Source organism: Peromyscus maniculatus, chromosome 2, assembly GCF_049852395.1.
Source record: "Peromyscus maniculatus bairdii isolate BWxNUB_F1_BW_parent chromosome 2, HU_Pman_BW_mat_3.1, whole genome shotgun sequence".
Classification (NCBI taxonomy): Eukaryota; Metazoa; Chordata; class Mammalia; order Rodentia; family Cricetidae; genus Peromyscus; species Peromyscus maniculatus.
Window position 1 is genome coordinate 107,631,412 of NC_134853.1, and position 22,576 is coordinate 107,653,987.

The 22,576-nt window shown below is 43.9% G+C and overlaps 1 protein-coding gene across 4 annotated transcripts in view; it reads left to right on the forward strand.

Annotated features, from left to right (window-relative positions):
- The first annotated feature begins 6,460 nt into the window (after positions 1 to 6,460).
- Dennd4c (DENN domain containing 4C) overlaps positions 6,461 to 22,576 on the forward strand; it is a 99,570-nt gene continuing 83,454 nt past the window's right edge. For 2 of the 4 annotated variants that reach the window (XM_006975974.4, XM_006975975.4), the window contains exon 1: positions 6,461 to 6,601. The gene's annotated coding sequence lies outside the window, so the exon portion shown is untranslated. Of the gene's footprint in view, positions 6,642 to 9,637; positions 9,715 to 22,576 lie in introns of all 4 variants that reach the window. The other 2 variants (XM_076564481.1, XM_042271386.2) reach the window with 2 other exon arrangements.

Consider the following 22,576-nt stretch of genomic DNA (forward strand, 5'->3'; position numbering starts at 1 on the left):
TAGCTTAGGCTTGTCCCACTAGCTCTTAGAACTTAAATCAATCCATTTACACTAATCTATTTTTTGCCTTTGGTTTTCTACCTTTCTTTTATTCTTTATGTCCAACTCCCTCCATGTCTCATTGGCATCTTTGCCTTTCTTTTTTCCAGAGTCCTCTCTGTCCCTGGAAGTCCCACCTAACTTCTTCCTGCCTAGCTATTGGCCATTCAGCTCTTTATTAAACCAATCACAGTGACACATCTTCACACAGTGTACAAATATTCCCCAACACTGTCTCAAAAAACATAATCTGGGTGGCAGGACGGCTCAGTGGGTAACAGTGCTTGTCATCAAACTTGAGTTTAATCCCTGGAACTACATGGTGAAAAGAGAGAACCAACTATGGAACATTGTTCTCTGATCTCTAACCCCCACTCCCACAAAGTAAGTAAATAGACAAATGTTAAAAAAAAAAACCCAAAGCACAAACAAAAACAAACAAACAAACAAAACACCCACAAACAAAATTATGCCTGTAACACTGGAAGCCCCAGTGATCACTAATATTGATTCAGCTGATCTGGCTGGTGAGGTGGGCATTTCCTTCTTCCCTCACTGATTCATGTGTATCCCTCCTGAAGCCATACCCTTAACCTTGCTGGATTGACAAGCCCTGTTCTTCTGTCAAAGGTATACAGAGTAACTTTGCTCTTCTGCTAAAACTTGCAAACAGGCTCTCAAGTTTCATTTGTAGGAGGATATAGGGTTGTCAATCTAGTCAAGCTCCCAAGACTCCAAACATATCCACAGGAGACACTGCACCAGCCCACAGCAGTAGGCCTACCCTGCTTTCTCTCTTCCCTGCTAACTTCCTCCCCCCCACTTCTTCTGTTGGAAGCCTTTTTGTACAATGTGAATATATGTTGATCTCATTGGTTGATAAATAAAGCTGTTTGGCCAATGGTGAGGCAGAATAAGGTTAGGTGGTACATTCAAACTGAAGACGGAGATGAAGAAGGACGGAGTCAGGCAGACACCGTGAGCCACTGCCAGGAGAAGCAAGATGTGAGAGAACAGGTAACGCTATGAAGCCATGTGGCAGAACATGGACTAATAGAAATGGGTTGAATTAAGTTATAAGAGCTAGTTAATAATGAGCCTGAGCCATAGGCCATACAATTTGTAATTAGTATAAGCCTCTGAATGATTATTTTATAAGCAGCTGCAGAACTGTGGATGGGAGAGATTTGTCTGGACAGTGGGGCAAGGCAGACTGGAGAAACTCCGGCTACACACTTCTTCTCCCCTCCTCTTCCTTCTTGTCCATTCTCTTTTCTGAGACAGGGTATCATGAATCTGAGGCTGGCCTAGAACTAGATATGTAGCCAAGGTTGACCTTGAATTCCTGATCCTTCTGCTTCTACCTCTGAGCACTGGAGGTGTATGTACCATCATCCTGAGAGAGTGTGCCTTTTTTTTTTTTTAAAGAAAAGGAAAAATGAAGCTAGTCAGTAATTCTACCCTACACACAAAGGGAAGGAACTACCTAGAACGCAGGGCCTGTTGGAGAGAGGAGAGCCTGCTTATATAGATCTGCATATAGTTTGCCCAACTGGTCCACGGCCTCTGCATCAGCTCCTGCCTCCAGGTTCCTGTCCTGTTCCAGTTCCTGTTCTGACTTCCTTCAGTGATGAAGAGTGATGTGGAAGTGTAAACCAAATAAACCCTTTCCTCACCAGCTTGCTTTTTGGTTATGGCATTTTATCACAGCAATAGAAAACCTAACTAAGACAATATTACAAATAAATAAATTATTTTATTTCACCAGGAAAATCATTCTACTCACTTAATGCATGAGGAAAGGTTAAGTGAACAGCCCAAAGACAGAGAGGAAGAAAGTGAGGGAAGCGTGGGCTTACTTGTGTAAGTCATTCATTTTTTTTTCTTTTTCCTTCTCGACCTCCGTTCTTCCTTCTTTTTACACTCCCCCACTCCTTTCTTCTTTCCTGTTTTCATTTTGTTTGTGGCACTGGGGAGTGGACCCAGGCCTGAGGAATTCCTCTTTACCTCTGAACTACACCCTCACCCCTCATCCACATTCATTATTTTGAAGACGACTATACATGTGTTACTAGGATAGGCTCTGTGCACCCAGAAAAGAAAAAGGTCACAGGAGCACACGTGTGACTTTGTCCCCACAGGGCACTGTTCAGAAGATTTTCAAGAGAATAAATAGAATGATGAAAATGACATCTGTGAGGTGTAGCAGTAAAGACAGCCACCAAAACCTCCTGCCTAAGGCTTTTGGGAATCCGGTGCCTGTGGTGTGATGCCTGTCTGTATCCCTGTGTCTAGAAACTCAAATGAGACTGTGATGCTGTAATGATCATAGCAGTTATGTGGCTGTTGGACTCTCCAGTTCTCTTTCAGCTTTTTAGACAAATAATTTACCAATTTTATAAGGATGTATTCAATTTATGTGTATATTTGCATGTGTTTGAGCATTTGTATGTATACCATGTTTGTATAGGTGATCACAGATGTCAGAAGAGGGTGATGGGTCCCCCAGAACTGGAGTCACAGGTGGTTGTGAGCCTCCTAATGTGGGTGCTAGGAACTGAACCCAGGTCCTCTACAAGAGCAGTAAGTGCTCTAAATCTTGGACCCACCTGTTCAGTCCTCTTTATTTTCTTTAATTGAGGATTAAATTGTGTCCTTATTCTTAAGAGTTTCATACATGTACACAATGAAATATGATCCTATCTACCCCCCCATCCCATCCCACTCTGGCCATATCCCCACCCCCACCCTCATGGTTTATTTATTTATGTATTTATTTATTTATATGTATATATTTAATAACCCACTAAATCCAGTTGGTACTTCCCATGGGTGAGGGACTACCCACGGGAGCATGGGACTCCTACCAGTGGCCAGATCCTCAAAAAAGAATTCTCATTCCCTACAAATAGTTCCTCAGTAAGGGCAGACAAATATGTCTGTATTAAACATCAAAATGAACTTATTTATCCTGGATGTGCAAGAGTGATCAAGAACATGCAAAGTAAAAAATAGGTGCCTCAGATGAAAAGCTAGACTTGCGAGTTCCTTCTAGGAGACACTGAGCAGGGCATGGAGATGAAAATTTTATGATAAAACTTTAGGATGATGAAAACATTAAGAGAAATTACAGCTTTTCTTAAATCTTGTAATCCATCATATGGAAAAATTTGCCTTTTTCCAATTTTCTTCCTTTTTTTTTTTTTAAAGTAGGAAATGCCTTTGGCATCCCTGACTACCTTAGTGTTACTACTGCTGTGATGAAACAACATGACCAAAAGCAAATTGCGGAGGAAAGGTTTGTTTGGCTTACTCTTCTACATCACTGCTCATCGTTGGAGGAAGTCAGGACAGGAACTCAAGCAGGGAAGGAACCTGGAAGCAGGAGCTGTTGCAGCGGTCATGAAGGAATGGCTTGCTCCTCATGGCTTGCTCAGCCTGTGTCCTGGCTAGTTTTATGTCGACTTGACACAAGCTAGAGTCATCAGAGAGGTGGGAGCCTCAGTTGAGAAAATGCCTTCATAAGATTGGGCTGTAGGCAAGCCTGTAGGGCATTTTCTTAATTAATGATTGATGGGGAGGGCTCAGCCCATTGTGGGTGGTGCCATCCCTGGCCTGGTGGTCCTGGGTTCTATAAGAAAGCAAGCTGAGCAAGCCATGTGAGCAAGACAGTGAGCAGCACTTCTCTATGGCCTCTGTGTCAGCTCCTGCCTCCAGGATCCTGCCCAGTTTGAGTCCCTGTCCTAACTTCCTTCAAGGATGAACAGTGAGTGATATGGAAGTGCAAGCCAAATAAACCCTTTCCTCCTGAAGTTGCTTTGGTCATGCTGTTTCATTATAGCAATCATCACTCTAAGGCATTCTAGAACCCAGAACCACCAGCCTAGGGGTGGCCCTGCCCACATGGGCTGGGCCTCCCCCATCAATCACTCTAAGGCATTCTAGAACCCAGAACCACCAGCCTAGGGGTGGCCCTGCCCACATGGGCTGGGCCCTCCCCCATCAATCACTAATTAAGAATAATTTCCACAGGCATTTTGCATAGAGCTGGATCTTATGGAGTCATTTTGTCAATTGAAACTCTCTCTTCCCTGCAGGCTCTAGCTTGTGTCAAGTTGACATAAAACAATCCAGCACACTTACTTTATTGTTTGTTTGTTTTGGTGCCTGTCCTGGATCTCGCTCTGTAGACCAGGCTGGTCTCGAACTCACAGAGATCCACCTGGTTCTGTCTCCCAAGTGCTGGGATGAAAGGCGTGCTCACCACTGCCCGGCACGTTATTGCTTTTTAAGGGTTTCTTAGTTTTAACTTTTATTGATTTGTATGCTTATGTGTCTCTCTGTGAGTATGTGCACGTACATATTTGTAACATTGGAGGCCAGAAGAAGGTGTTGGATCCCCTGAAGCTGGAGTTACAGGTGGTTATGAGCCTCTGGACAGGGTACTGGGAATTAAATTCTGGTCCTCTAGAAGTGCAGCAAGTACTGTTAAATACTGAGTCATCTCTCTAGCACCCTTCCCCTCCCCCCCTTTTTTTTCATTTTTGCAGGTACCAAAGAATGGGGTTGGGGAGCCTGAGGGCTAATGATACATTACTCAATTACATTTTGTTTTTTCAGAGCTAGAGATCCAACCCAGGGCCTCATGAGGGCTAAATAAGCTCTCTCCCATTAAGTTAAACCCATTAACTCCATTTCAATATTTTGAAAGTATTAATTTTCACATCAGTGAGGAAGTACAAGAAGTTCATAAGTTAGGTTTTCAAATATGAACATGTCCTTAAAATTTTCTGCTGTCTAGATAGTGTTAGGATGTTTCCAGGGCTCCAGATTAACTCCTAACTATTGCTAATGGTGCCGTATTTATATTGCTAAGTGTTTCTTCTTGAATCAATTTTGACTGCTAATGCGGTGAGGAAAACGGTGTCTGTTACAGAAGTCAAAGCCAAAATTTTTCAAACCTGCAGTAAAATTCAGAAATAAATTGACAACAATCAGACTTGATGTTCCACTTGTAAGCAAGATTAGTGATTAAGGAATAATTCGCAGCAAAGTTATCATGTACATGAGTACTCACCAAATATGTACAAATCTTTAATTTTGTGATTTTTTTAACTGCATACAAAGAAACGGGTTTTATTAAGGCATGTTCACACACGTCGTTCATTATACGCTGTCTCCCCCCACTCCGCCCCGGCCAAAAAAAAAAAAAAAAAAAAACTTATTAGTTGTAGTTTCAATCAGCTGCGGGTTACTGGCCAATCCTTTTTTTCCAAGAGGAAAAAAGTTGTAACTTATTTTAAGCCATTTGTCCCTTAAAAAGTTGGTGCCTTAAAAAAGTTGTCACCGGGCGGTGGCGCACGTCTTTAATGCAGCAATGGAGGCTCTCTGAGTGTTAGAGGCCAGCCTGATCTACAAATAGACTTGCAGGACAGCCAGGGATTGATAGTGAGACCCTGCTCCCCCACCCCCGCCTCAACAAGTCAGAAATACCTTGCCAAAACCGCATTACAGGGAAGACTCAGAATAAGTGCCTCCAAATCTAGGCCACCTTTGGAAGGCAGCGGGGTACCGATTATTTTAAAGAGCTCTACTCGAAAGCCAGCGCAGCTAAGGTCTCTCCAGAGGTCTGTGGCCGGCGTGGAATGGGGCAGCCTTCCTGTGTCACTCGGGACTTTGGGTGGGTCACCCAGTTATGAGTGGGACTTCCAGCCTCTATTAAAGGGGAACTTCACGTCTCGCTTGGCTCTCTTTTCATTGACCTTGAGCTATCCAGTGTCACTTTTCCAGTCTTGGAAAGCCCGAGCTGGGAGAGGCAGCGGTCACCTGCTCCAGGCCACCCGCAATAAACACAGAGCGTAGGGGAAGGCTGCAAGCAGCGCCTGGAACGCTAACCATCTTTCGCTTGGGGGTCGGCGAGGCCAGCGTCAGGACTCTTAGAGCGCGCCCCGAGGTCAGCCAGGATGGGGTCCCTCTGCAAGGAGGAGGGGGCAGGGGACAGAAACCCGGCCGCCGCAGCCGGGGAGCTCTCCGGGCCGGGCGCAGGGGCGTGGCCTGAGCGCGAGGCTTGGTTCAAGTCTGGGGGCGTGGGTCAGCCACGGGGCGGAGCCTAACCATGGGGGCGTGGCTCTACCGGGGCGGGACCGACCTCGGACCCCGCCCTCCCCGCGCCCTTTCCACCGCCCCCGCAGAAGGAAAGGGAGAGGGAAGAAGGGAGGGAAAGTGGTGTTCTGTGGAAAGGGGCGGAAGGAGGGGAAGGCAAACGAGAAAAGGGAACAGAAACATGGCGGTCTGCGGTCGGGACAGGCTGGCCGCCGGCAGCGCCTAGACGTCGGTCCTCCCGCAGCGCCCGCCCGCCCGCCCGCGGCCCCGCGAGCCCCTCGGCCGGCAGTTGCCCTCGCTGCAGGCGGTGCCCCTGGAGACCCGGCCGCGCGGAGGCGCAGGCGCAGAGGGGCCGCCGGAGTCCCGGCCCTGCCTGCGGAGGGTGCCCAGGCCGCGTAGCCGGCGCCTTCTCGCCCCAGGAAGCTGCCGTGTCGGGCCGTCGCTGACGGGGCTGGCGCAGGTGAGTCCGCACCACCGCCCTGCCCGTGCCTCCCGCGCAGGTAGCGTACGGGACCGAGTCCGAGGAGGGGAGCGGCGGGCTGGCCGGCCTAGGCTCGCACGCAGCGGGCGAGAGGTTCCCCGGAGTCTTGCCGGCTGCGGTGCGAAGTGGCTGCGGCTCGAGGGCCTCGTGAGGATCGCCTCGGTGCTGCGCCAGGGCCTGGCCTCTGCCGCCGGGGTGGGGCGGGAGCCCGACTCCGGGGCCCTGGCCCGGCCGGCGGGTCGTGGAGCGGTGGCGGTGCCTCCGGGGAGCTGGGGTGGAGCGGAGGGGTCGGCTGACGCTGCGGAGGTGGAGGCAGCCGGGCGCAAGCAGGTGCCGCAGGTGAATCCAGGGCATTTCCTCCTCTGCCGGACTGTGGCCGATGCTTAGGGCCGCTTTGTGGGGGAGAACTTAGAGGAAGGCTCCATTCAGCTCCGGAGTGACTAAACGCAAATAAAGCCAACTAATGAGCCCCTAGTGCCGACTCCGGTAAGAACTGTAACTTTAAAGCATTGGAGATGCTCTCACGGCTTCCCTCTCCCCTCTCTCTGCTTCGTAGGCCGTTTCCCTCCCGAAGAATGTGCCTGGAGAGAACAAATAAGGAGTGACCCAGTTTTTAAAATGTCCCCCTCCCTCTCTTCCCCCACATTTCGTTGGTTTCACACGGGAAAATTTAGGGCAGTTACCGTAGTTACTTGAGCAAATGTGAGGGAAGGTGTCATCCCCCGGACTGAAAGCGCAACTTGTGCGATTGTGCCTGCAGAGGTTGTCATGCACTGTGTAGCCTGAGCAGTTGACCTACTGCGTCTGCTTAATTGTGTGCAACTGCAATTAAGATGTTCTCACACTCCTGTTAACCCTAGGAGTAGGTCTTCCCTTCCTATCTCTCTGTTTCCAAGGAGAAGTAGATAGAAGAGATCCTTAGGTACAGTGTGCTCTTGCTAAGTTTTCAGTAAACATTTGATTTGAGGTAATCGGGTATATTAAATTACCTCAAATCTAGAACGCTTTGTGTGACATTTCTGTAAAAAAAAAAAGTGAATTGCAAAAGGAAAACCATTCTTTGTATCTCAGTCATTATAACCATTAAAAACCCGCTATATTTTCTGCTCTATTCTCCATATTAGTGTTAAAAAGTTGGCAAACTGCCTTCTTGAACTCAGAAATCTCAGATATAAACTTATAATTGTGTTCATGAACATAACCTGCCTCTTACTGGATTGTGAATCGTTTTTTAGTTAGTGGCAAAACGTTTTCTGCTATTCAGTCCACTCCCCACCACATGGTGCCTCCTTTGACTATTTATAAAGTAATTGATCGAGATTAAGGGGCTAATCGTCTTTATTACCTGTTGGAGTGAAATAATCCCATGTCATTTGATTTTGGGCTGATAATACCTTGCCGGGGGTGTAATTATTTGGTTATTTGAATAATAGAAAAGATGTATTAGAAATGTTGGTGTTTTTGTATTTTAATAATTTACTCCCGTGTAATTTGTAAATAAGTGCGTTCTGGGAATAAATACAGTATTTTATAGTATCAACTTGAGCTACAGTATTTTATAGTATAAACTTGAGCTTGTAGCAGAAGAAATCGGTAGAGAAGTTGTAGGTGGAGACTTTTTAAAAGCAAATGTTCTCAGTTACAAGGAACTGTCATGTTGTGCAAGGCTGTAATGATTCCTGGTGCCAGATTTGGATGGTTATTCGGGCAGGTGATCTATCTAAGGAAACATGTTACGCATCTGTAGGAAAAGGCAGTGTGTAACTTATGCACGGAGGATTTTGCATGGTAAATAATGACAAGGCACCCTTGCTTTTTGTATATCTGCCAGCCGAGACTGAAGCATCTCATATTTTCATTGGTGTTTCCTGCCAAGACAAACACCATATTGGCTTTGCTGCTCACTTTCAGAGTTATGTTTTTGTCTGGTTCTTGCATCCTAAGTGCAGGTTGTAAAGTGAAAAAGAAAGCAGCTGAGTCAGTGGCAGGTTGTCTCATCTGACTGTTGTGATTTGAAAACAGAATGTCTGTTATAATTAGAACACACGTTTTCATAGTATGCGAATTAGAATGTCAACTTTTTTGGGGATGGTGCCTCACACACTGTACCTTCTTTCAGGTTGTCAGTTTTATAGATTTGTAGCAATGGGATGTGTTTGTGGAATGGGATGTTCTTTAGCAGTTAAACTTTGGGAAGCCAGGTGTAGTGTTGCACATCTCTAATCCGCCAGCACTTGGAAGGTGGAGGCAGGATGATTGTGTGAGGCCAGCCTCACTACTCAGCAAACAAGTTTCACGCCAGCTTGGGTTAAGTGGAGAGACCATGTTTAGAACAAAACAAAACCGAGCACCAAAAAGAAAGTTGAAGATTGGGGAAAGAATTTCATGTATTATAGCCTAGTAAAAGACATCTTTTAGCATCATGGTGTAAGGAATTCCAAATTTAGATACTTTATTATTTGAAGTTTATGATAGTATTTGTAGGAATTTTCTATAATTCTCCTGCTTTTGCCTCAGCGTGAGTCCTAAAGGCAAACATGAGACATCAGGCCCAGTTTGAAAACTACTTTTTTTGTTACAAGTCCTGCTGTATAGTCTAGGCATACCTGGAACTTGCTGTGTAGACCAACATGGCCTCAAACTTGCTGCCATCCTCGTGCCTGGGCTTCTTAAATTCTGGGAAAGATACATGCCTAGGTAACCTGGAACTTACTGCGAAGCTGAGGACGACCTTAAGCTCTTCTGCCTCCTGCTCTCAAGTGCAGGGATTGCGGGTCTTCTTCTCCATGGTCTGCTCAAACTTACATCTGACTTCCAGTTGCTCTTAGCTTTTCTCTTTTTTTCCCCCATGCACATTCATAATGTTTGCTAAGAAAGCTGGTAATACTTCCTCCTTTCAGATTGGTGTGACTTTTATCTTTCCCTGTCCTCCTACTGCTGGTTAGATTATTGCTCTGGAGGAAATGCACTGTGATTCTCATGCATGACTTCTTTGTGTTACTGTGTTTTTTTTAGGTCGAACCCAGAAACTTTGCATACCTCCAACTCACATATGTAGTTTAGAAATTTCAGTGGCCCTGCGCCTAACACAGGTAACAGTAAATGGAATTAGATCGCTGGGTGTGATGGCATATGCTTGTGATTCCCCGTAGTTGGGAGGTGGCAGGAGGAGGATCAGGACTAGCCTCGGCTTCAGAGTAAGGTTGAGGCTAGCCTGGCTGTTTAACATGCTGTCTCAAAACAAAATAAGGGCCAGTGAGATGGCTGAGCAAGTAAGGCACTTATCACCAAACCCTAGGTTTGATCCCTAGGTCCCATACGTTAGGAGGAGCAAAGTGACTCCTGCAAGTTATTTTCCGATCTTTATGCAAGTGCTGTACCACGCACATCCACCCACATACACAAAGAAGTAAATAATAATAATAATAATAATAAGGCAAGACCCCGGTAACGGCAAAAAGCTGGGCATGCCAGTAATCCTAGCACTTGGGAGGTCGAAGTGCGAGGGTTATGAGTTCAAAGCCAGCCTGGGCTATGAGACCCTGTCTCAAAAAAGCCGTAAGGAAAAGAAAAACAGCAACAAGTGGGGGTAGGGGGCAGGAGAAGTGGGGGAAGGCAAAGCATATAGAAAACTTTAAGGCACTGAAACTACATGTGAAACTGTAGTAGTAGATGTGTGCACTGTTCATTTGTTCAAAGCCACAGACTGTATACCATCACAAGGGGGCCCTAATATAAACTAGAGACTGTTTACTCATCAGTTATTAATTAATACAGAGAGTACTCTGAAGGAGCTGTTTACAGTGGAGGTAGCCATGCACTGGTGAGATTATGTGGGAGCTATAGTGTGTATGGCTGGGCTAATTATTATCACAGTCTGGCCTTGGATTCAAGATTTTCCTAACTCTGACGCCTGAGTTGTAGGATTACAGGTGTGTGCCACCATATTGGCTCTTGATTTTTTTTTTTTTTTTTTTTTTGTTGTTGATCTAGGCTGTTCTCTGTTGTAGTTGCTTGTGTATTTCGTAGTGCCCAAGGAGGTTGAACGATTACATCTCCTTGAGCTGTAGTTACCAGTGGTTGTGTACTGAAGGATGTGGTGCTGGGAACTTGGGTCCTTTGGAAAAGTGGCAAGTGTTAACTGCCTCTCTAGCCTCTCTCTGTCACTTCCTCCTTCCTGCTTCCTAATGGTTAAGCTTGCTTTTCTTTTTAACTTTAAAATATTTATTAATTTTGATCATGTTTATGTGTGTCTGTGCCTGCGGAGGCCAGAAGAGTTGTCCCAGCTTCCCACTCAGTCCTCAAACTCCTGGACTAGCCGTCCTGCTTTGCCTCCCAAGTGATGGACCTGTATGCCCAGATGCATTCAGTATATTCATTGTTCTTATTTGAACAAGGCTTGCCAGGAAGCTGCTCTCCCCGATGAGCCATCTCCCAGTGCTCCTGTGCTGTGCTTTAAAGTGGTTCTGGGGCTTGAGAAGTGGCTCGGTGGATAAGAACACTTGTTGCTCTTGCAAAGGACCTGGGTTCAATTCCCAGCAATTCACAGTCATCTGTAACTAGTTCAGCTCTTCTGACTCTTCTGACCTCAGCAGGCCCTGAGTGCATGTGGTACGCATGCATATAGGCAGTAAGACACCCAGACACATAAAATAAATAAATCAAATCTTTTTTTAAAAAGTAGTTATAAACATAAATCTCCATTTGCCTCCCGCTAAAACTTTTTTTCTTGTTTATTGAATGAGATTTTTATCCCAAGCTGGCCTGGATTCACAATATGACATGGATGGGCCTGAAACTCATTGACAATTCTCTTTTTTTAGCCTTTTGGGTTTCATGATTACATGAGGTGTGTATTACATGATTACATGAGGTGTGTATTACATGATTAAGTGAGGTGTGTATTACATGAGTACATGAGGTGTGTATTACATGATTAAGTGAGGTGTGTATTACATGAGTACGTGAGGTGTGTATTACATGAGTACATGAGGTGTGTATTATATGAGTATGTGAGGTGTGTATTACATGAGTGTGTGAGGTGTGTATTACATGAGTACATGAGGTGTGTATTACATGAGTACGTGAGGTGTGTATTACATGAGTGCGTGAGGTGTGTATTACATGAGTGCGTGAGGTGTGTATTACATGAGTGTGTGAGGTGTGTATTACATGAGTACATGAGGTGTGTATTACATGAGTACGTGAGGTGTGTATTACATGAGTGCGTGAGGTGTGTATTACATGAGTGCGTGAGGTGTGTATTACATGAGTGTGTGAGGTGTGTATTACATGAGTGTGTGAGGTGTGTATTACATGAGTGTGTGAGGTGTGTATTACATGAGTGTGTGAGGTGTGTATTACATGAGTGTGTGAGGTGTGTATTACATGAGTACATGAGGTGTGTATTACATGAGTGTGTGAGGTGTGTATTACATGAGTACCTGAGGTGTGTATTACATGAGTACATGAGGTGTGTATTACATGAGTGTGTGAGGTGTGTATTACATGAGTACATGAGGTGTGTATTACATGAGTGCGTGAGGTGTGTATTACATGAGTGTGTGAGGTGTGTATTACATGAGTACGTGAGGTGTGTATTACATGAGTGTGTGAGGTGTGTATTACATGAGTGTGTGAGGTGTGTATTACATGAGTGCGTGAGGTGTGTATTACATGAGTGTGTGAGGTGTGTATTACATGAGTACGTGAGGTGTGTATTACATGAGTGTGTGAGGTGTGTATTACATGAGTACCTGAGGTGTGTATTACATGAGTACATGAGGTGTGTATTACATGAGTACATGAGGTGTGTATTACATGAGTGTGTGAGGTGTGTATTACATGAGTACATGAGGTGTGTATTACATGAGTACATGAGGTGTGTATTACATGAGTGTGTGAGGTGTGTATTACATGAGTACATGAGGTGTGTATTACATGAGTACATGAGGTGTGTATTACATGAGTACATGAGGTGTGTATTACATGAGTACATGAGGTGTGTATTACATGAGTGTGTGAGGTGTGTATTACATGAGTGTGTGAGGTGTGTATTACATGAGTACATGAGGTGTGTATTACATGAGTACATGAGGTGTGTATTACATGAGTACATGAGGTGTGTATTACATGAGTACATGAGGTGTGTATTACATGAGTGTGTGAGGTGTGTATTACATGAGTGTGTGAGGTGTGTATTACATGAGTGTGTGAGGTGTGTATTACATGAGTACCTGAGGTGTGTATTACATGAGTACATGAGGTGTGTATTACATGAGTACATGAGGTGTGTATTACATGAGTACATGAGGTGTGTATTACATGAGTGTGTGAGGTGTGTATTACATGAGTGTGTGAGGTGTGTATTACATGAGTACATGAGGTGTGTATTACATGAGTGTGTGAGGTGTGTATTACATGAGTGCGTGAGGTGTGTATTACATGAGTACCTGAGGTGTGTATTACATGAGTACATGAGGTGTGTATTACATGAGGTGTGTACCACTAAGCAAGCTCTATTTTCCTTCAGAAACTTAGAAGCCTGAATGAATAAACCTGAAAAGTTTTTTTGTTTTGGTAAGAGTCAAGAGAGGGAGTTTAGATCAAAACACATAGACCAATTGCAGTTACTTGGATGTTGCTTGGGGATTGGCTAATGGAACAAAACAGAAGGTAGATTCCCCCCTCCCCAAGGTTATATGTGATTTTTTTTTTTTTTTTTTTTTGGTTTTTCGAGACAGGGTTTCTCTGTGTAGCTTTGCGCCTTTCCTGGGACTCACTTGGTAGCCCAGGCTGGCCTCGAACTCACAGAGATCTGCCTGGCTCTGCCTCCCGAGTGCTGGGATTAAAGGCGTGCGCCACCACCGCCCGGCTATATGTGATTTTTTTAAGGGTGCTGTACCCTGAATTTGGAGCCTTCTTACATGGTAATCATGCATGTGCTTCAGCATTTAGCTAGACTCCAGCTCTATGCAGGAGATTTTAATACACAGAAAGGTGAATTATTCAGAGATGGTGAGATGGCTCAGGGGATAAAGTTACTCGAGGCCAAGCCTGCCAGCCTGACTTTGATCCCTGGTTCCCACGTGGTGGAAGGAGAGAACAGCTCCTGAGAAGTTGTCATCTGATCTCCACGTGGATGCTGCGTGGTTACACTTTTTATTCTGTATACTATAGCGCAGTGGGAACCATAAGTCATTTGAGGTGTGTGGGGCTCTTTAGTTTTCAGGCAAAGGCTTAGTTAACTATGGCCGTAGGCTTTCTTCTCTCTTATAAAGGTATTTTCCTCATTACTTGATACTTTTTTTCCCTGAAAGACTGTATTTTCACCTATAAAGCCCAGCATTTGTATTTATGTGTATGGGTCTTTTGCCTGAATGCATATATATCCCCTAGACTGCAGTTACAGATGGTTGTGAACTGCCATGTGGTGCTGGGTATCGAGCCCAGGTCCTCTGGAAGAGCAGTTGGTGCTTAAACTCTTCACACAGAGACCTCTCTCCAGCTTCTATGTTATTCTTTTCTGTTTCAGACAGGGTCTTGCTTTGTAGTCGAGGCTGGCCTTAAATTTGTAAAAGTCCTCCTGCCTTAGCCTCAGACCTGGCTGGAAGTGTAATTATCAATTATTTGGAGAGTCCCCCTCCCCCCAGACAGGGTTCTCACTGTGTAGCTCTCACTAGCCTGGAACTCGATAGACCAGGCTGTCCTTGAACTTAACAGAGATCTATCCCCTAGCCTCTGCCTCTGGAGTGCTGAGATTAAAGATATGCACTGCCAAGCCTGCATCTTTTTTGTTTATTGATGTCATTATTTTAAAACTTTTCGATGTGCTTGTGTGTGTGTGTGTGTGTGTGTGTGTGTGTGGTGTGTTTACGTATGTGAAGCACATGTATGTGTAGGTGTGTGCAAGTGTGTGAGTGTGAATATAGAGGGCTGAGGTTGATGTCAGGAATCTTCCTCAGTCACTCTTCTGCCTTTTTCTTTCGAGGCAGGATCAAATGAAGCGCTCCCACACAGCTAGTCTCAGTAGCCAGCCTACTCTGGGAATCCCATCTCTGCCTTCCTAGGTTGGAATTACAGGAAAGCTGCCAAGCCTACTCAGAATTTACTTGGTTTTGGGATCAAACTGTTGCCTGTGAGGCAAGAACTTTAATCGCGGGGGCCCTGACGTGTGTGTGTGTGTGTGTGTGTGTGTGTGTGTGTGTGTGTGTCTCACAGGACAACTTGCAGGAATTGGCTCTCTCCTTAAACCATGTGAGGCCTGGAGACCCAGGTTGTCAGGTATAGTGATAAGTACCTTTATCTACTGACCCATCTCACTGACCCATCTGTTTTGATTTTTGAGACATGATCTTTCTTTGTAGTCCAGTTTGGCCTGGAGCTCTATATCTAGTTCAGGCCAGCCTTAAACTCAAGATCTTCCTGTCTCAGCATTTTGAGTGCAGGAGTTCCAGGTGCACCCTCTCTCACCAGACTAATGTTTTATTGCTGTGCTGTTTTCTATTTAGTACTCATTGAATGAAAAAAAAAAAAAGAAAAGAAATAAAAAGGAAAGGGCATGACTGCTCCTAGGTATGGTGGAGGAGAAAGTTTGTTATAGATAAAGGGGAGATCATAGCCAGAGGCAGGGACATCTGGGAGAGTCCGGAGTGGACATGACCCTGGGCCATGTGAGGAGAGAGGCCAGGGGAGGGGAGCTGGGTGAGAGAGGAGCCAGGTGAAGCAGGTAGGAGGCCCAAAGGAGAAGGTGTAACCAAAATGGCTGGATTTTATACGGAAGGGCAATTGGGGGAAGGGAATCCCAGGGCTGGATAGAGTAGGGAGTGGGGTATGCCAGCCAGGAGGGCCCTGTATGGACTGAGGGATGCTGAGAGAACCTGGCAGTGAGGTTCACTTTGATATGTTTAGTAGGCACTTCAGCCTTTTGTCCTGGGATTGAAACCTAACACTCTTGAATCTGAATATATTATTAAATGGTTGTTTTCTATCATTCCTTCACCCCAAAGTATCTGTTGGTATTCTTCTGTAAAAAGTCTTCTTGCCCTTCATTTTGTAGGACCGAATGCACCCAAGGCTCAAAAACAGTATATTCTAATGCATTTTTACCATTCTTTGTCTTTTTGTATGCTAAGCATGCAGCTTACTCCTGAGTCATATTCCCAGTTCCTGCTACTCATTTTGATTCAGAGATCATCCACAGTTTGACCTATAGGAGACTCTTTAAGCTAGTCCCTGTGACTGTTGACAGGACCCCATTAATCTTAGGGCCTTTTATCCTTTGCATGTGACAATCTGGTTGTGCCATGTATTTTCCATGATTTACTTCAGCCTTGTCGTCTCTCTCTCGGGGGCCCTGCCCTGGTGTGTTACTGTAGGGGTGGATTAAGTACTGTTAGTTGTTTTGGTGACACTGCTTCTGGGTGTGCTTTTAAGTAATCAGAGCTAAGAAGGACACACATACAATATTTTTATTTATTTCTTATGTGTATCAGCATTTGGGTATATGTGTGAATGTAGGTATCCACAGAGGCCATGGGAGGATGTTGGATCCCTTGGAGCTGGGGTTACAGATGGTTGTGAATCGCCCCATGTGGGTTCTGGGCATTGGACTCAATTCTCTGGAAGAGCAGCTAGCACTTTTAACTGCTGAGCTGTCTAGCACAGTGTTTCTCAACCTTCCTAGTGCTGCAGCCCTTTAATACAGTTCCTTATGTTGTGGTGACCCCAATCATAAAATTATTTCCATAAATGAAAATTCATTGCTACTTCATAACTGTAATTTTGCTTCAGTTACAAATAATAATGTAAATATCTGTGTTTTCCAATAGTCTTAAGACACCCCTCCCCCCATGAAAGGGCCTGTCAAACCCAGGGGTCTTGACCCACATGTTGAGAATCCCTACTCTAGCACCTATTATTTGTTTTGAGACACAATCTCTTGTTGCCTAGGTTGGCCTCTACATCTTCAACCTTCCTTTCTTCTCTCTAGTGCTGGGGTGTAGGCATGTGCTCCCATGCCCGGCTCTTGGGGAAGCATTTTGAATGGGAACCTCCTGTCTACTAGCAGGCCTTCTGCATTTTTCCTGAACCCCTGCCTGCCTGAGTCTGCTATTTATCCACTCCTATGTCTAGATTTGCTGTTCTGAGCATTTTAAGGAAGTGGAACCGAATTGCCTGTGGTTGTCTGAGACGAGGTTCTTCCACTTAGTGGAATGTTTGCAAGGTTCATCTTGGTGGTAGCATGTGTTGGTACTTCATTCCTTTTTACTGTTGAATGACACTCCATTGTGTAAATAACTATATGTAGATACCATGTTTTGTCTCTTCATCAGTTGATGGACATGTGTGCTGTTTCCTGATTTGCTTGTTTATATTGCTGTTGTCAATACTGTTCACATGCACATATATAGTAAATTAATAAAATTTATATCTATTTAAACTACTGGGGCAGGGAGATTGGCATGGTTGTTAAAGGATTTGCTGTGCAAGCAAGAGGACTTGAGTTGATTCTCAGTACCCACATTAATAAGCCAGGTGTGGCATTGTGCTCCCATAGTCACCAAACTGAGAAGGTAAAAACAGGAGGACCCCTAGGGTCTTGCTGCTAGTCCACTCCGTTGGTGAACTCTAGGTTCAGTGACAGACCTTTTCTCAAAAATAAGGCAGAAAAACAATTGAGGAAGACACCCAAGATCCACCTCTGGTCTTCACAAGCGTGTGTTCACATTCTTGTGGACACTCCCTTCCCCTCAATAAAGAATAAAATCAAGTTCTAGTGATGCTGTAGATTGAACTCAGGCCTTCTCCCATGCTAGGCAAGTGATCTATCACTGAGATATATCCCCACCTTTAAAATGTTAATTTCTGAATAATTTTAGACTTACAGAAAAGTTGAAAAGGTAGTGTTTCTGTGTTTTTCTCCTGATAACATTTTATGTTAATAGTTGAGCATAATTTGTGTTACTAGTAATTTTCAGCACTCATGAGGCTGAGGCAGGAGCATTGCCATGCTTTCCATAACGGACTGGGCCACATAGTAAGTTGCAAAGTGAGACCCTGTCTCAAAAAAACACATAGCTCCAAAATAAAGCATCTTATATTACTATGGCATAATTGTCCTACTAATGACATTGACATTAACCAAAGTCTGGACTTTAGTTTTATGTGAATGCATGTTTATTTATTTGGTTTTAATGTTTTTATTGGCACATTATACATAATAATGTTTCATTATGACATCCTCATCCATGTATATACTGTATTTTAATCCTGTTTACCACCATTACTTTCTCCTTCCCCTACTATTCTCCGGATCTCCTCCTAGCTCTGTATCTGCTCCTGTCTTTTTAGTGACCTAATGAGTTTAATTAAGGCTGTTTACAGGTGCATAGGTGACAGGTTACTTACAGGAACAATATTGAAAAAAATGTCTTTCTCCAGCAACTGTTTATAGCTCCCATGGAGTGGGTTGGACTGTATAACTCAGTCTTCCCTCCATACAGGATGTTGGTGTGTCTGGTCATGTTCTGGAAATCACAGCTTGTGAGGCTTCAGGTCATAACTGGGTGACAGCCTTTCACAACATTCCACCCCAGCGCTGCCTCAGATTGTCTTTCTACCGTCTCTTTCCTGATGTTCCTCAGCCCTGGAGTGGTTGATATAGATGGCCTTTTCTAATTGCCTGGGCATGGAGCAGTTGCTTAGTTTTGGCTTGCTTGGATTTCTTGAGCCAGAACTTTGCTACTTAACCTAGACTGGTCTGGAATTGGAAATCCTCCTGCCTTAGCTTCCTGAGTGTTGGGATTACAGGCTAGACTAGTGCCACCACATCTAGTTTAATATGCTTTTTCTGTTCTAGGAGTCATTAAGGCACAGAATTGCCTTAGCATACATGTTGTAAAGTTATGTATTCACACTGATGTTTCTAATTTCATTCTAGTACTCTGACTCTTTGCCTCACATTCCCCCAATTTTTCTTCTTCTTTTTTTTTTTAATGTCTTTTTTAATTTTTTTTTTTTTTTCGTGATAGGGTTTCTCTTTGTAGCTTTGCACCTTTCCTGGAACTCACTTGGTAGCCCAGGCTGGCCTGGAACTCACAGAGGTCCACCTGCCTCTGCCTCCCAAGTGCTGGAATTAAAGGCGTGCACCACCACTGCCCGGCTAAAAGTCTTTTTTTAAAAAAAATACTTTCTTAAACTTTATTTTATGTGCATTGGTGTGAGGGTGTCAGATCCTCTGGAACTGGAGTTAAAGACAGTTGTGAGCTGCCATGTGGGCACTGGGAATTGAACCTGGATCCTCTGGAAGAACAGCTAGTGCTCTTAACCGCTGAACCATCTCTCCAGCCTTATATTTCCCAAATTTATATCTACAAATTCTTACAGCAGGAATTCTGACTTCCAACAATTGTTCACTTACAGAGTAGGTACAGTCTTAATTTCAAAATTGTTACACCAGTACCACTATGAGAACCCTTCTAAAAACAAAACAAAAATAAGGGTCAAAATTTCTTTTTTTTTTTTAGTTCTTCTTGTCAAACTGCTATGTTCAAATGCCACTGGAATTCATTCTTTTTTTTAGATTTATTTATTTATTTATTTATTTATTCATTCATTCATTCATTATTTATTCAGTGTTCTGCCTATATGTATGCCTGAATGCCAGAAGAGGGCACCAGATGTCATTATAGATGGTTTATGAGCCACCATGTGGTTGCTGGGAATTGAACTCAGGACCTCTGGAAGAGCAGCCAGTGCTCTTAACCTCTTGAGCCATCTCTCCAGCCCCCATTCATTCATTTTTAAAAAAATAAACTTTATATATATATTAAATTTGCAAATTTAAAAAAATCACACACTAAAATTACTGAGACCTAGAGTTGTCCTTTTTAATTTTCCCAGACATATTGTTATAGTGTTACTTTGATACATAGGTCCATTGGCTGATAAACCTTAGTGATAAACCTAATCGCCTCCTTCTCTTTCCTTGATGGGTCTCCTGAAGCACAGGTTGGCCTCAGAATGCCTCTGTGAGATTGGCCATGAACTCCTGATCTTTCTGCTGCTACCTCATAAATTCTGGCATTACTGGTATGGCCACGAAGCCTAGGCTGGCTCCCCATCCCCTTCTTTCTTTGAGATAAGATCTCACTAAACAGTCCTGGCTGGTTTAGAACTCACTGTGTAGACCAGGCCAGCCTTAAACTCTGGTGATCCCTCTGCCTTTGCTACCACGCTTGGTTAACATTAAAAAAGGGAAATTCTAGTTTTCCCAAGGGGATTTGGTGGTTAACAACTGGATTTATCCAATTATTAGTGGCTGCCGCATCCTTTACTTTCCAGGGCTCCTTTATCCTGCCTGGCTTTCTCTTTCCTTTCCTTCTTTTCCCTCCCTCCTCCCCTTTCTCCCTCCTCCCTTCTCTTTCTCTCTCTCCCTCTCTCCCTCTGACTCTCTTGAGATAGGACCTCACTCTCTTAGTCTCGGTTGACCTGGATGAAACTATCTGGCTCAAGCCCTCTCTTTACATTACTCCTGTAAAACTTGGCACCACAGGTACAACAGTGGAGAATATCATTGTTTTGTCAACTGATTTTATTTGAAAGGACTTCAGTGTTCTAGTTCTTTGATATAGGCATAACTGATCTTGATAGAGTTGTCTAAAGGAAACCACTAAACCTGTTTCACATTGCTTAAATGTAGCCAATAGCTGATAAAATGGTACTTTTCTTGTTTTTCTTGATTAAAAAAAATTATTCATTTTGCATGATGTGGGAACTTGCAGATAAATTGTGAAACTCTGGAAGAAACCTTTTCATTACAATGAGAGGAATTGTGTGGGTGATATTTAGTTGTGTAAGTTGAAGCTAATGGTGTTTTGTTTACATTAATGAATTTCTTGGTCACCATGTGTGGTGGCACACGCCTTTAATCCCAGCACTGGCGAGGCAGAGGCAGAGGGATCTCTTGAGTTTGAGGCCAGCCTGATCTATGGAGGGAGTATCAGGATAGCCAGGGCAACACAGAGAAACCCTGGTTGGGGGGGCATAGTCAGTAAGAAGTATGAAATTAAAATATGGAAGATTATCTTTGTTATATTGGAGATTGGAATAATTATTAAGCCTTATAAGTTGATTTTTTAAAATACTTTTTAAAAAAAGCTTTGTTAAAGCTAAGCGGCTTGGGAGGCTGAAGCAGGAGGACTAATGAGAGTTTGAGGCTAGCCTGGGCTACACAGTGAGTTCTAGCTAGCCTGGGTTTCAGAGTGAGACCCTGTCTCTAAAAACCAAGCAGAAAAGCTTTTGCCACATGAGGTTTAGAGCAAAGGGAATCCTTGAACACTATCTACAAACATGGGAAATTAATTAGGGAGATTACACAAATATTAAAAATAGAATCACTGGCCAGGCAGTGGTGGTGCACACCTTTAGTCCCAGCACTTGGGAGGCAGAGGCCAGCCTGGTCTGCAAAGCAAGTTCCAGGACAGCTAGGACTGTTACACAGAGAAACCCTGTCTCAAAACAAAACAAAACAAACAAACAAACAAAAACCAAAAATAGAATTACTGTAGGGACTGGCAATTAAACTTCTCTAGCTATCTAGCCAGTGAAATTACTATCTTGAGGTCATACCTGCACCCCTCCACCCTCAGGCTCATTAGCATTCAATAGCAGCAGGGTATGGAGACAACTTAGTGTCCTTAAGTAGCTGAAGGAATAAAAATGTGAGGTACACACAGAGAAAAAGTGTTCAGCTATAAAGTAGATGTAGTCTGAGTGGTCATGGTAAAGAGAGTTAAAGGTCTAGTGTTTGGGCATTTCAGAGGGTGAGGCAAAAAGGATAAAAGGATTGCTGTGACTGAGTCTTACTCCTCAAAACAAAACAAAAACCCAAAATAGATAAAAATGTAAGTACAGGGTTAGAGAGGTGGCTCAGTAGTTAAGAGCACTAGGGGCACTTCAAAGGACCGGAGTTCGGTTCTCAGCACCCACACCAGCATCCCAAAGCAGCCTGTAACTCCAGCTCCAGGGGAATCCAAATACCTCTAGCCTTTCAGGGCCTCTTTATTCATGTGCACATGCGCATACACAGATATTTTTAAATGATTTTTAAATTTTTACTTATTTTTATGAATATGGATGATATACCTGCTTGTATATTTGTGCTCTACCTGCATGCATTACCTTTGGAGGCCAGAAGAGGATGTCAGATCATTTGAGGCTGGAATTACAGGCAATTGTAAGCTGTCCTATGTATGTTGGGAATTGAACCCAGGTCCTTTGCAAGAGCAGCCAGTGCTCTTAACCTCTGAGCCATCATTCCAGCCCCCCAATAATTTAAAAATAAAAATAGATCTTTAATAAATAAAAAAGTCAGAGGCCAACAGTTCAAAGTCAGCTTGGTCTGCTACAAAGTTCCATGCCAACTAGGGCTACGTAATGAATCTCTTTCAAAAACCAACACCAGCAAAACTTTTTTAAACCTTTCATCATGCTCTCCTGTCTCCCTCCCACTCCCACAGATCCCTGTTGTTTACTGCTTAGGTGAACCTAAAAACGGGGCTTCTCAGATCTGGTGCAGTGGCTGGCGTAATTCAGAGCATTGGGCAGTTTAGCGCTGAGAGTTAAGAAGAATCACCAAATAAAGTGTACAACACAAGGACAAGCTGCACAGGACAAAAACGTGTTTCCACAGAGGCACATGAATAGCAACAGCTGAAGGAAACTCACTCCTACCCCACACCTGGGAGGAACACAAAAACACATTCCAAGAACAATTCTGTGTTCTGAAGAAACAGAGGTCAAGACTCTTGTCTTATTTCCTTGGACTTTTCTCACAACTGCTCAGAATTCTCACACGACTCCATTCTTGGTCTGTGTTCTGACACCCTTCTTTCAAATTAGGAAATCATTGCCAAATCAAGATGGTGAAGATATCCATCAATATCCCAATTT